The sequence below is a fragment of the Uranotaenia lowii genome, chromosome 3 (assembly GCF_029784155.1).
Source record: "Uranotaenia lowii strain MFRU-FL chromosome 3, ASM2978415v1, whole genome shotgun sequence".
Taxonomy (NCBI): domain Eukaryota; kingdom Metazoa; phylum Arthropoda; class Insecta; order Diptera; family Culicidae; genus Uranotaenia; species Uranotaenia lowii.
Genome location: NC_073693.1, coordinates 339,422,470 through 339,434,943, shown reverse-complemented (window position 1 = coordinate 339,434,943; position 12,474 = coordinate 339,422,470). Strand labels below are relative to the sequence as shown.

General features: G+C 35.4%; 1 non-coding gene across 1 annotated transcript; it reads left to right on the top strand.

The window, feature by feature from the left end:
* Positions 1-1,429: 1,429 nt before the first annotated feature.
* Positions 1,430-1,501, top strand: Trnae-uuc (transfer RNA glutamic acid (anticodon UUC)). The gene has a single exon. It is a non-coding gene; the product is annotated as a tRNA-Glu (tRNA).
* Positions 1,502-12,474: the final 10,973 nt, after the last annotated feature.

Below are 12,474 nucleotides of genomic sequence, written 5' to 3'. Positions count from 1 at the left end.
CGTCATTTATGGATGTTCCCTTAGTAACAAACACTATGTGCAGATAATTCGTCATAAAAATAGACAATATATTTTGTCATTCAAGTCATTGTCGCTAAAATACTACCCTTGAGAAAGTTTTAGTAAATTCTACATAAGTAAGAAATTTCTAACCTACGAAGCCACCCGTCCCTCATCTGAAAAATCGTTTAGTCATAGCAGTTTACAAATTGTGTTTTCATTTCAAATTCCAATTGCAAAAATGGCAAAAACAAATGTCTACCGAAATTATCAGCAACTTTTGCTGACACTGATTGTATGCTGAAGCTGCATTCACTGATCGAATACAAAGAGCGAAAATCGCTATCGTAGCAGCCGAGCGAAACAAGCTTGTTCTGGTTCACGAATGAGCTTTCAACTGACTGACAGCTATATCGACAAAGCTTGACGAGAGCATGAGAATGACTGAGCCGATCAGAAGCTTTTGAATTTGTTGACGTCTCGGCTCCATTCATGTCAGCTTGAGCTTTCTACACTGATAGAAATTCAAAGTCATTCTCATTTTGGGCTTTCAGAAAATTGCAGCACTGTTGCGGACATCAAGAAGGCTCCTTCTCCATTTTCGGCTGATGCAGATGTGGTCAATTTGATTTTCTGTTCGGCCATCTCGGGATACCCAAGTGACCTTATGTGTTGGTCGATGGGGGAAGAGCGATCCACCGATCACCATATTGTTGTTGCCACAAAATTCTACAAACAGCTCTCCGTTTTCGCTAATCTGTCCTAGGCCATGGCGCCCCATGATGCGCTCAAGGTCTTGATTGTCGGAGCCAATCTTTGCGTTGAAGTCGCCCAAATGGATTTGAATGTCACCCTTCGGAATTCTCTCCACCATGCTGTTCAGTTGACTGTAAAACTGCTCTTTCTTCTGCAAATAGGCAACGTCAGTTGGCGCGTAACATAACTAGAATCAACACAATAAATATAATCTCAACAGTCTGAAAATAATCAAATTTTAACCTTTTTCATAGTCTATGGATAAGTTCTTAGTTCTTATGCACTTGAAGGGATAGAGTGATTCTTTGTTCTCCTCAATTCAAATTTTTCATTTTCCTTTTTTTTCCTTTCCTTTTCCATTTTTTATGTAGGACTTTTTTCTCTAGGTTAACGATATATAATTTTTTTGTGTTATTACAGATTTTATCCTACAGCTGAATTGGAAAAGCCACTTGTTTTTATCACATGTTTGGAGCCATGATTAGAACGTTAATCATAACGAACAGTAAATTTTAATTAATCGAACCTTTTATAATAAATAATTAAAATTGCTAGGCACAGTTTTGTTTAAAATGCCTAGACAAAAACTCATAATTTCTGATATCTCCATAATCTACAAAGAGAACAACAAAAATATTTCTTCGCTTTGTCAATCTCAACGACAATCGTATCTTCCCATATGGTCTAGTGGCTAGGATATCTGGCTTTCACCCAGAAGGCCCGGGTTCGATTCCCGGTATGGGAAATTTTTTTTTGCGAGGATGTCGTCATCCACAGTAAACGAAAATCGCCGAGTTCGGTAATTTATTTTACCAAACAAGTCTTGTAATTCGAAAAATTTCGGTGATTTATGAATATGACGTTTTTTTCTACCGAACTTCGTTAATTGTAAGTTAAGAACTTACCGAAGATCGTTCATTTGATTGTCAAAAACTTGCATACTGTCATGCATTTTCTATATATATAAAAATGAATGTTTGTCTGTCTGTCTGTTACCTATAGACTCGGAAACTACTGAACCGATCATCGTGAAACTTGGCATCTAAAGGTTTTTGATGCCGGAGATGGTTTCTATGATAGTTACAAATCGCTCCGACTTAAGGAAGAGGGGGCTTCCATACAAAACATGTAATTTTTCGAAACAAATTAAAGTCATGACATCCATTTTCTCGAGGTTTTTTTTTTCCTTTGGGCGGTTTGTTTTTCGTCTCCATGGTCGAGGCGTCGCAAACATACGTCGCGAGAGGATAGTAACCATGGCATAGCATACTGATCAGTGGGAATATTTTGGCACGTATTTCTCAACCAAGCATTTTTCAATGCACGTGGTGGCGATATGAAGCCTTGATGTGATTTTTTTTCTACTTGATTCCTAGCTCATTTGTACAGCACATGATTATGAATGACACCTAGATGTTATCCAGATTGACATTTTGCCGATCGAATTAAACATATACATTTTTTTTGCCAAAATCTGAAATTGAAAAGTCATGGCATCCATTTTTAGAGATTTTCTTTTCTTTGAAGGGTTTGTTTTTCGTCTCTATGGTCAAGCAAATGTCGTCGCAAGTGGATAGTAACCAAAGCTGTTCGTTGATCGCTGGAAAAAATGAACAATTAGGCGACTGTTTCTCAACCAAGTATGTATATTTCTTATGAACGTGGGGGCGATATGCAACCTAGATGTGCTTTTCTTGCCTAATTGTACACAGCACGTGGAAATAAAAAATATAAATTTAGTTCTGATGCTAATTAAATAATGGTTTGACACTTTGCGAACAATTGAAAAAAAAACACTGAATTTAAAGAATTTACATGAAATTTTTTAACCCAAGGTTATTTTTTGATTTTTGATAACAGAAATATGAATAAGCTGTCTACATAGGTAGATCGGAAACATTTTGTTGATCATGTAAAAATGTACTTAACTGAAAAAGAAGATAAAAAAATTTGATCCGACACATGAACTGATCAAGAGCCTTTTCTTTAAATTAGATAAGATAGGACTGACGTGTTCATAAGTGAAAGGTATCAGTGAAATAAACTGATTTTTATTGACCAAAAGTGAAGGAATTCATTTTTCGAAAGAATTTTCATTCAAGTAACACTAGATCATGTCCAAACGTTCAACTTTTCTCTGTTCCAAAAAAAATATAAAATTATGTTTTCTTCTAAAAATTGTTACTTCAGCCCAAATACACAACAGAAACGAATTTAGAAATGAAAATGGGAGCTTTTTTTTTAAATAATTCTGAAAAAAACATCGTATTTTTTGCTTACATACCAATTCAAGTACGTACTTAACATGAAAAGTGTTTTTGTGTTACATGGCTGCATAAAAGAGACTTTTGGTCCGCTTCTTTTTTGAAAAGTGAGACTTTAAAACTCATATTCAACTGGAAGCAAATATTTTATGAGAAATTTTAAGTGTACTTTGAAAGTGTTCAAAACAATATCCCCTCCAAACGTCGAACTTTTAAGAAATTCATCTTTAAAACGATTCAATATGTTGAAAAGACCAGAAGGGGTATTCCGAAAGTTGAAACTGAAGCTGATATTTAAAATTCTTAAATGTCTTTGTAAATGAAGGTCATTTGCATTGAACAGCATTCGTTAAAAGTGGAATAACAAACATAAATTTATATTGCTGGAACACTACAGATATATCAATAATTTTTAATTTTTTTTTATTTTTTTTATTAATTTTTTTTTGTTTTTTTTTTATAATTTTTTTAAATTTTTTTAAATTTTTTTAAATTTTTTTTAATCTTATTTTTAAATTTTTTACGTTTTATAAATTTTAGAAAAAAAATTTTTAAATTTTTTAAATTTTTTTTAAGTTTTTTTCAAATTTATTTTAATTTTTTTTAATTTTTTATTTTTTTTAAATATTTTTTTTATTTATTCATTTTTTTTTTGTTGTTTTGATTTTTTTTCTTTTTCTTTTATTTTTAATTTGGATTTTTTTTATTTTTAATTAATTAATTTTAGATCGGTGAAAAACATTAAAAACTGTAAAAAATTTGATAAACGTCGGAAATAAAATTGGCTCGAACGGATTGAAAGTTGGAATTCAATTCCAAATGGCAATTTTTTTTTGAAACTTAAAGTTCTGAATCCCATATCATCCCGTTATCGACGCCCGGGTGGACTTTCACCAAATTTGATGTCGATTTGAGGTAAATAAGAATAAAATAAAAATGTGACCTTGAACATTAAAGTTTAAGTCCAAACATGTTTTATTGTAATAAAATCCTAGAAATTCTCTAGAAGAAGCAAATCCTTCAAAAATTCATTTATTTCGGTAAAAAATATCGACTTCCTGGCTACCATTTGTTAGGAGAAACTAACCGAAAGTTTTACGGTTTAGTAAGTTGTATTGTAATGTTTTTGGGGCCTGCACTCCGAAAAATATGCACAATTTTGTTTTGTAAATAACTATTGATTGGGTGGACGGAATCTTATAAAATTTATAAGTTGTTTTATGTTAACATCTGCAAAATATGGTGGCAATCTTTCAAGTGGTTTATGAGATTGCTCCCAAACAACAAGAACTAAGAAAACAAATTTTGCGCATCACTGGTGTCATCTCTCTCACTAACTGTGATTCACATATTTTTCAAATCCTAGACATTTTAGAAAACTATTCCTACTGTTCGGACCGTGTTTTTCAAAATAGCCTAGAATTTTACTTTTGTATGTAGTTTTTATGGCTTTGGTAGATTCCATTCATTTATTTAAATTATTATCACTTAGTTTTGTTAAAAAAATGTCCAAAATTGTCAAAATTGTCTTAATGTTCTGTCCAAATTGTCGAAATAGTCAATATTTTAAACAATTGTCTGTATTTTCAAAATTGTTAAAATTTTCAAAAGTCAAAATTCTCAAAATTATAAAAATTTACAAAATTATCAAAATGGTCAAAATTGTAAAATTCTAGGTTGTCAAATTTTCGAGATTGTGGAAATTGCCAAGAATGGTTTAGGAAGGTTTTTCTATAACATTCCAAATAATAACAAGTAATGATTTATTTCAACCTTTTAAGCTAGTTTTCTCTGTCCTTGTGAAACAAATGCTGTTCCGAGTTATAATTTCCCATTCCGGGAAAATGATCCCGCACCTCAATTATTCTAACCTTTCCGAACGCGGGGACGACGATCATCCCCAGCACCTGCAGTGCATAAAATTTCTCAATCTTATTAATTCATCAGCAATGCAATTTTGCATACGGCCATTTGTCATACTACACAGCATAGCCCCGAGTTTTTCCTCTGCATTTAGTCGCTCGCTGGTTCCGGTTTAAGTCCGTTTTCCTGCAGGGCAACTTTATATTATTAAAATTCGAAAAGAGGGCGTCTCCTTTTTGCCGGCTATAACAAAACGTTTCCGCCGTTCGTCGTCGGTCGTCGCCGTCATCATCGTCATCGTCGTCGTCATCTCCTGTCCTGGGTTCTGTGTCCTCCTGAGTCCTGTAAACGGGTGGTTTGGCGGAACCTTACATATAAATTATGCAACCGAAATTAGACTTCGCTCGTGCCAAACGCCGCCATGCCATCGTGCTGTTTGCTGCTTGCTGGTCGTCGTCGTCCTCGCTGGGATCTCTTTCAGCTCCTTCTATTAAAATGCACTTTTGCGCGGCACCAAAACAAAAAAAAAAAAACAGGACAGAAAGACAGCAGCAACAGCAACGCTAAACCATGTTGCAACCCCGAATGCAAATGGTTCTGTCCCACCACAGTGAGTACATAAGGACAACCACGATGACGACGACGACGACACAAAAAGGACCTTTTTTCTCATCCATTTCGGACTTGGGGATAGGGTTACCAAACGACAGTAAAATAATAATTTCAGAATAATCAAGACCAGGAAAACTGGAAATCGGTCGGACCGCATTTTACTTAAAAGAAACGCCTGGACTGGCTTAGAATCGTCCTGGAAAAATCCTGGAATCTCATGATATAGAAATTCGACTAAAGGGTGATACGGTCAAAATTTGGTCAAGGGAAAACGTGTGTAAATCGGTGAAATCTTTTTTTTTTTAAATCAATTTAAATTTCTTTTTAAAGTGTAATTAGTATAAAATTCAGGAAAAATATTCAGTTAGGCTTCCGCTTTTCCAAATCCGAATTGTCGGGCCTTACGCTTGATCCCTGCCATCAGATTTTGTACAGCCACCTTGTCCACCTTCTTCGCCGCAGAAAGCCAGTTTGCCTTGAACTGCTGCTCGTCCTTAGCAGTGTCTTAGGTCTTCTTTAGGTTCCGCTTGACAATAGCCCAGTATTTCTTAATTGGGCGGAGCTCTGGCGTGTTGGGAGGGTTCTTGTCCTTGGGAACCACCTGCACGTTGTTGGCGACGTACCACTCCATGGCCTTTTTACCGTTATGGTAAGATGCCAAATCCGGCCAAAACAGTACGGAACAACCGTGTTTCTTCAGGAAAGGCAGCAGACGTTTATTCAAACACTCTTTCACGTGAATTTCTTGGTTGGCAGTCCCGGAAGCTTTCATAGCTGCTTTTCAAGCCACAGGTACAGATGGCTTGCCAAACCAGATATTTCTTCGCGAACTTTGACAGTTTCATGTGCTTGTAAATATCTGCTATCTTTCCCCTTCCTTTTGCCGTATAAAACTCCTGTCCCGGAAGTTGCTTGTAGTCGGCTTTGACGTAGGTTTCGTCGTCCATTACCACGCAGTCAAACTTCGTCAGCATCGTCGTGTACAGCCTCCGGGATCGCGCTTTGGCCATCGTATTTTGTTTATCATCGCGATTTGGAGTCACTACCTTCTTGTAAGTCGATAGTCCGGCTCGTTTTTTGGCTCGATGCACGGTTTTAGACGATACACCCAGCTTATTTGCGACATCTCGGAGAGTGAGGTTATGGTTTTGCTTGAAATTACCGGCAACTCTCTTTGTTGGCTCAGCGGCTTCCGGTCTTCGATTTCCACCCGATCCAGGCTTCCTGGCTGTCGACAAACGTTCCCCAAACAGTTTAATTACATTTGTAACGGTTGATTTGGCAACTTTTAGCGATTTGTAATTTTTGAAATTTTTGTAATTTTTGTCATTTTTGTCATTTTTGTCATTTTTGTCATTTTTGTCATTTTTGTCATTTTTGTCATTTTTGTCATTTTTGTCATTTTTGTCATTTTTGTCATTTTTGTCATTTTTGTCATTTTTGTCATTTTTGTCATTTTTGTCATTTTTGTCATTTTTGTCATTTTTGTCATTTTTGTCATTTTTGTCATTTTTGTCATTTTTGTCATTTTTGTCATTTTTGTCATTTTTGTCATTTTTGTCATTTTTGTCATTTTTGTCATTTTTGTCATTTTTGTCATTTTTGTCATTTTTGTCATTTTTGTCATTTTTGTCATTTTTGTCATTTTTGTCATTTTTGTCATTTTTGTCATTTTTGTCATTTTTGTCATTTTTGTCATTTTTGTCATTTTTGTCATTTTTGTCATTTTTGTCATTTTTGTCATTTTTGTCATTTTTGTCATTTTTGTCATTTTTGTCATTTTTGTCATTTTTGTCATTTTTGTCATTTTTGTCATTTTTGTCATTTTTGTCATTTTTGTAATCTTTGTCATTTTTGTCATTTTTGTCATTTTTGTCATTTTGTCATTTTTGTGTCATTTTTGTGTCATTTTTGTTATTTTTGTCATTTTTGTCATTTTTGTCATTTGTGTCATTTTTGTCATTTTTGTCCTTTTTATCATTTTTGTCATTTTTGTGATTTTTGTCATTTTTGTGATTTTTGTGTTTTTTGTGATTTTTGTCATTTTTGTCATTTTTGTCATTTTTGTCATTTTTGTCATTTTTGTCATTTTTGTCATTTTTGTCATTTTTGTCATTTTTGTCATTTTTGTCATTTTTGTCATTTTTGTCATTTTTGTCATTTTTGTCATTTTTGTCATTTTTGTCATTTTTGTCATTTTTGTCATTTTTGTCATTTTTGTCATTTTTGTCATTTTTGTCATTTTTGTCATTTTTGTCATTTTTGTCATTTTTGTCATTTTTGTCATTTTTGTCATTTTTGTCATTTTTGTCATTTTTGTCATTTTTGTCATTTTTGTCATTTTTGTCATTTTTGTCATTTTTGTCATTTTTGTCATTTTTGTCATTTTTGTCATTTTTGTCATTTTTGTCATTTTTGTCATTTTTGTCATTTTTGTCATTTTTGTCATTTTTGTCATTTTTGTCATTTTTGTCATTTTTGTCATTTTTGTCATTTTTGTCATTTTTGTCATTTTCGTCATTTTTGTAATTTTTGTCATTTTTGTCATTTTTGTCATTTTTGTCATTTTTGTCATTTTTGTCATTTTTGTCATTTTTGTCATTTTTGTCATTTTTGTCATTTTTGTCATTTTTGTCATTTTTGTCATTTTTGTCATTTTTGTCATTTTTGTCATTTTTGTCATTTTTGTCATTTTTGTCATTTTTGTCATTTTTGTCATTTTTGTCATTTTTGTCATTTTTGTCATTTTTGTCATTTTTGTCATTTTTGTCATTTTTGTCATTTTTGTCATTTTTGTCATTTTTGTCATTTTTGTCATTTTTGTCATTTTTGTCATTTTTGTCATTTTTGTCATTTTTGTCATTTTTGTCATTTTTGTCATTTTTGTCATTTTTGTCATTTTTGTCATTTTTGTCATTTTTGTCATTTTTGTCATTTTTGTCATTTTTGTCATTTTTGTCATTTTTGTCATTTTTGTCATTTTTGTCATTTTTGTCATTTTTGTCATTTTTGTCATTTTTGTCATTTTTGTCATTTTTGTCATTTTTGTCATTTTTGTCATTTTTGTCATTTTTGTCATTTTTGTCATTTTTGTCATTTTTGTCATTTTTGTCATTTTTGTCATTTTTGTCATTTTTGTCATTTTTGTCATTTTTGTCATTTTTGTCATTTTTGTCATTTTTGTCATTTTTGTCATTTTTGTCATTTTTGTCATTTTTGTCATTTTTGTCATTTTTGTCATTTTTGTCTTCATTGTGTCAATTTTGTGTTATTTTTGTGTATTTTTGTTGTTTTTTGTCTTTTCGTCAACCCTATCCTGAACCCAACTTAAGCAGCTGTTTAAATGTAAATGCAATAAGTAACTTTTTTGTTACAATTCTGTGTTCCTTTTTTTTTCTTTTTTCACTGCCAGCTCTACCATGACACATGACAGTTTTCTTCCTCTCTTCTTCATATGTTCGCAGAGGACCTTCCATGTAAAATGTAGGTACATACAACCCCACCTTCCCAAGGCAAGGATTCGCGCGCGAGACTGGATAAAGGGTTCAAAATTTGCTGCTGCCACCACCATACTTGTTTTCTGCTGCTGCCGCTGCACCTTACGACTTTTGGTGGCTTGTCATAAATTTAGCTGTACCCAGAAAGTTGTTTTTCCGAATCTCCTCCGACCCCCCGTGCAACTTTTCCCACATGGGGTGTGTCATCCCCAGGATTCAGCAGGGCCTAGGACATGCACCTTTTTCACATCGCGATGCCACCATGTTGGGGTCGTTACTTGTTCGCTGTTGTTGTTTTGGGGACGACGAAAATGACGACGACAACAAAACACGGTCCTGTTGTTTTTCGCATCGGTTGGCAAATGAAAAAGGACGTCCTCCTCACTTTGCATGCATAAATTATATCCCACGTTCGCCGTCGTCGTCGTCGTCTTCTTTCATTGTTGCAATTGTTTTGTTAGATCGGTAACGAGCAAGTTTCAGTTGAGCTCCTGTCCTGCTTCCACCTTTCTTCCGGTTTTGGCATCGACTTTTTCCTCGAACCAACCCAACTACAATCACCGACAGGCGACACAGAACGACAATTTACAGTTCTGAACATGTGGTGGTGCCGTAAATAAATAAGCAGTTTTTAAATTGCAGTTCCTGTTTCGATTATCTCTGATTGCAGTTGCTGTGTGTCAGCTGGGGAAAATCGGAACTTGAAGGAGTTATTTTCCTTGGAAGAACCTTACAGTGGGCTTCTTAAGGAGACTCCCATGGAATCAATCGTTTTGAACAGCTAGGATGAAGAAAGAATATCGTCGGTTCTCATAGAAAAGTTTATTTTAAGTAAGTAAGTAAGTAAGTAAGTAAGTAAGTAAGTAAGTAAGTAAGTAAGTAAGTAAGTAAGTAAATAATTAAGAAAGTAAGTAAGTATGTATGTAAGTAAGTAAGTAAGTAAGTAAGTAAGTAAGTAAGTAAGTATGTAAGTAAGTAAGTAAGTAAGTAAGTAAGTAAGTAAGTAAGTAAGTAAGTAAGTAAGTAAGTAAGTAAGTAAGTAAGTAAGTAAGTAAGTAAGTAAGTAAGTAAGTAAGTAAGTAAGTAAGTAAGTAAGTTAGTAAGTAAGTAAGTATGTAAGTAAGTAAGTAAGTAAGTAAGTAAGTAAGTAAGTAAGTAAGTAAGTAAGTAAGTAAGTAAGTAAGTAATTAAGTAAGTAAGTAAGTAAGTAAGTAAGTAAGTAAGTAAGTAAGTAAGTAAGTAAGTAAGTAAGTAAGTAAGTAAGTAAGTAAGTAAGAAAGTAACTTAAGTAAGTAAGTAAGTAAGTAAATAATTAAGAATGCGATTAATGTCAATAAGTTTTCAATGAGTTGTGTGCTGGCTGCCTTCTAAAGCCAATCTTCAGACATCAAAAATATCCAAGTAAGCTTTGCGTTTACCTTCTGCGGATGTTGATTGGATTTTATCTCTCTCCCTGCCTAAGTTATGCGCTTCCTTTCTAGATGAAGCCCCAAAATTGTGCCCATAAAAATATTTCACCACAGGAGGACGCGTTCCAAATTTGAAAAGGGCGAACATCGCATTCCCACCTGACTGAATAATGGTGACAACCACCGTCTAGACGCAAAATTTGTACCTTGGATCAAACAACGACAACAACAACAACCTAAAAGCGGAACACGAAAAACGCAAGCTGCGACAAATCTCTGGGTCCAGATAAAATTCTCCGCGTGGAAATTATCCAATAAATTAGACCCTGGGCCAGCATAAATCATAATTCCGGCTTGTTCGATTTTCGTTTTTTGTCGGATCATCCCGAAATTGGTAGGCTGAAGACGAGATGGGAAACGGGGACCAAATCCAAGCAACCCGGGAAGCAACATGTTATCGCCAGCAAGATAGAGAGACCCCGAAAAAATGACACAATATTCCACCCGGCCCACCGCCTACCGAGATCCTCGTCCTGTCGTCATGTTTTCACGCGGCTCACTTTCAAATGCAGGCAAAACGTCAAAGCAAACATGTTTCGAAAACCATTTAGCCCTCTAGTGGACCGATCGAACAGCCACTCCTCGTCCTCGGGAAGGAATCAGGGGGGGGAGGTAGACTTCAGCGGGAGGAACTCCTTGCTTAAGATTCCTTAAGAGAACTTCCTCGAGGCGTAGGGCGGGTAAGAAGTTGGTGGCATCAAAACATTATCGCGTTTGTTGTCGTTTCGTTTCGTTTATCTTGAGCTTCATTTTCAGCGATTGTGTCGATGGCAGCTTCGTCTTTTGTGCGGTCGAATCAGGGGGGGTTCCGGGGGTCCCGCTCGATCCTCCTTCCTTCGGCAATCGCTTTCTGACAACTGGAGAAGAAGATATCTGTCGACGGCGGCAGGAAACATACCATCAGCAACAACAACAAGAGTAATAATAATACTCAGCCGCCTGAATGGCAAATGTACACACATCGCATCGGCGCGCAAACAAGGCCGCAGTACGGAGTTTGGCAACAGGGAATAATAATTTCGTGTAAATACGCACAACGATTTAAACCCGGTCACACAACACAGAACGAAGAAAAAAAATCCGAAACAAACGATCCGGTGGCCACTTTCCTTGCGCGATCTTTCCTCTTGCACAAGCGACGAATGAATCATCACAAGCAAAGGCTTGCGAGGGGTTCTTCGATGCGTGATATTTTGAATTTTGATGCAAGTTTCAAAACGGAACACTTCATCTGATGCTGTCCCTCCATACGGAGAGTGAATGGGAGCCAAACTCAACTAACGATGTTTAGCAATCGCTCACACAACTGACCTTCCAGAATCTAATTAGCCAGCAATCTAGTCAGTTCCCGAGGTTTATACCCAGGGCTCCACAGCAAGGATCTAGTCTGAATTGCTATTTACACCTCCAAGGATTCGCACCTAAAATTGATGAACTAGATTTAAGCACACAATTGTAAGTAAAAACTATTTTGGCTCCATAAAACCTAATGCTGTTTCAAATGAAAATACTACAAAATACAAGACACCCTCCATTTCATGCTGGAATATCTCAGGCGCACAGTTCACTCCGAACATTAATCTGGTGAAACGATACATCCTTAATCTTCATCTCTTCCAATAGTGGTAGCCAGTAATATTCCCGGTTGATCGCCTTGTTAGGCCCTCGCATATTGACGACCAACCGGAAGTCGTCTTTGCCCTTGGCAACGGCTGACATGCCGCTGATCCAGTCTGGCGCCTTTGTGACTCGCTCTATGATACCACGTGATTCCATTTCATGTATTCTGTTGCGCGCACCTTCTCTAAATGCCGCAGGGATAATATAATAAGCGTTTTTAACAGGCGCAACACTTTTGTTAACGCTGAACTTTATCTTGATTCCCGGCATAACAGGAAATACTGTTTTTCAAAGGAATTTTCGAAGTTATTGAAAGCTAATCTAATATGAAGCAAACCCATATCACTCGATGAAGATCGACCAAGTAATGAACGTCGGCCTTCGTTGGCTACA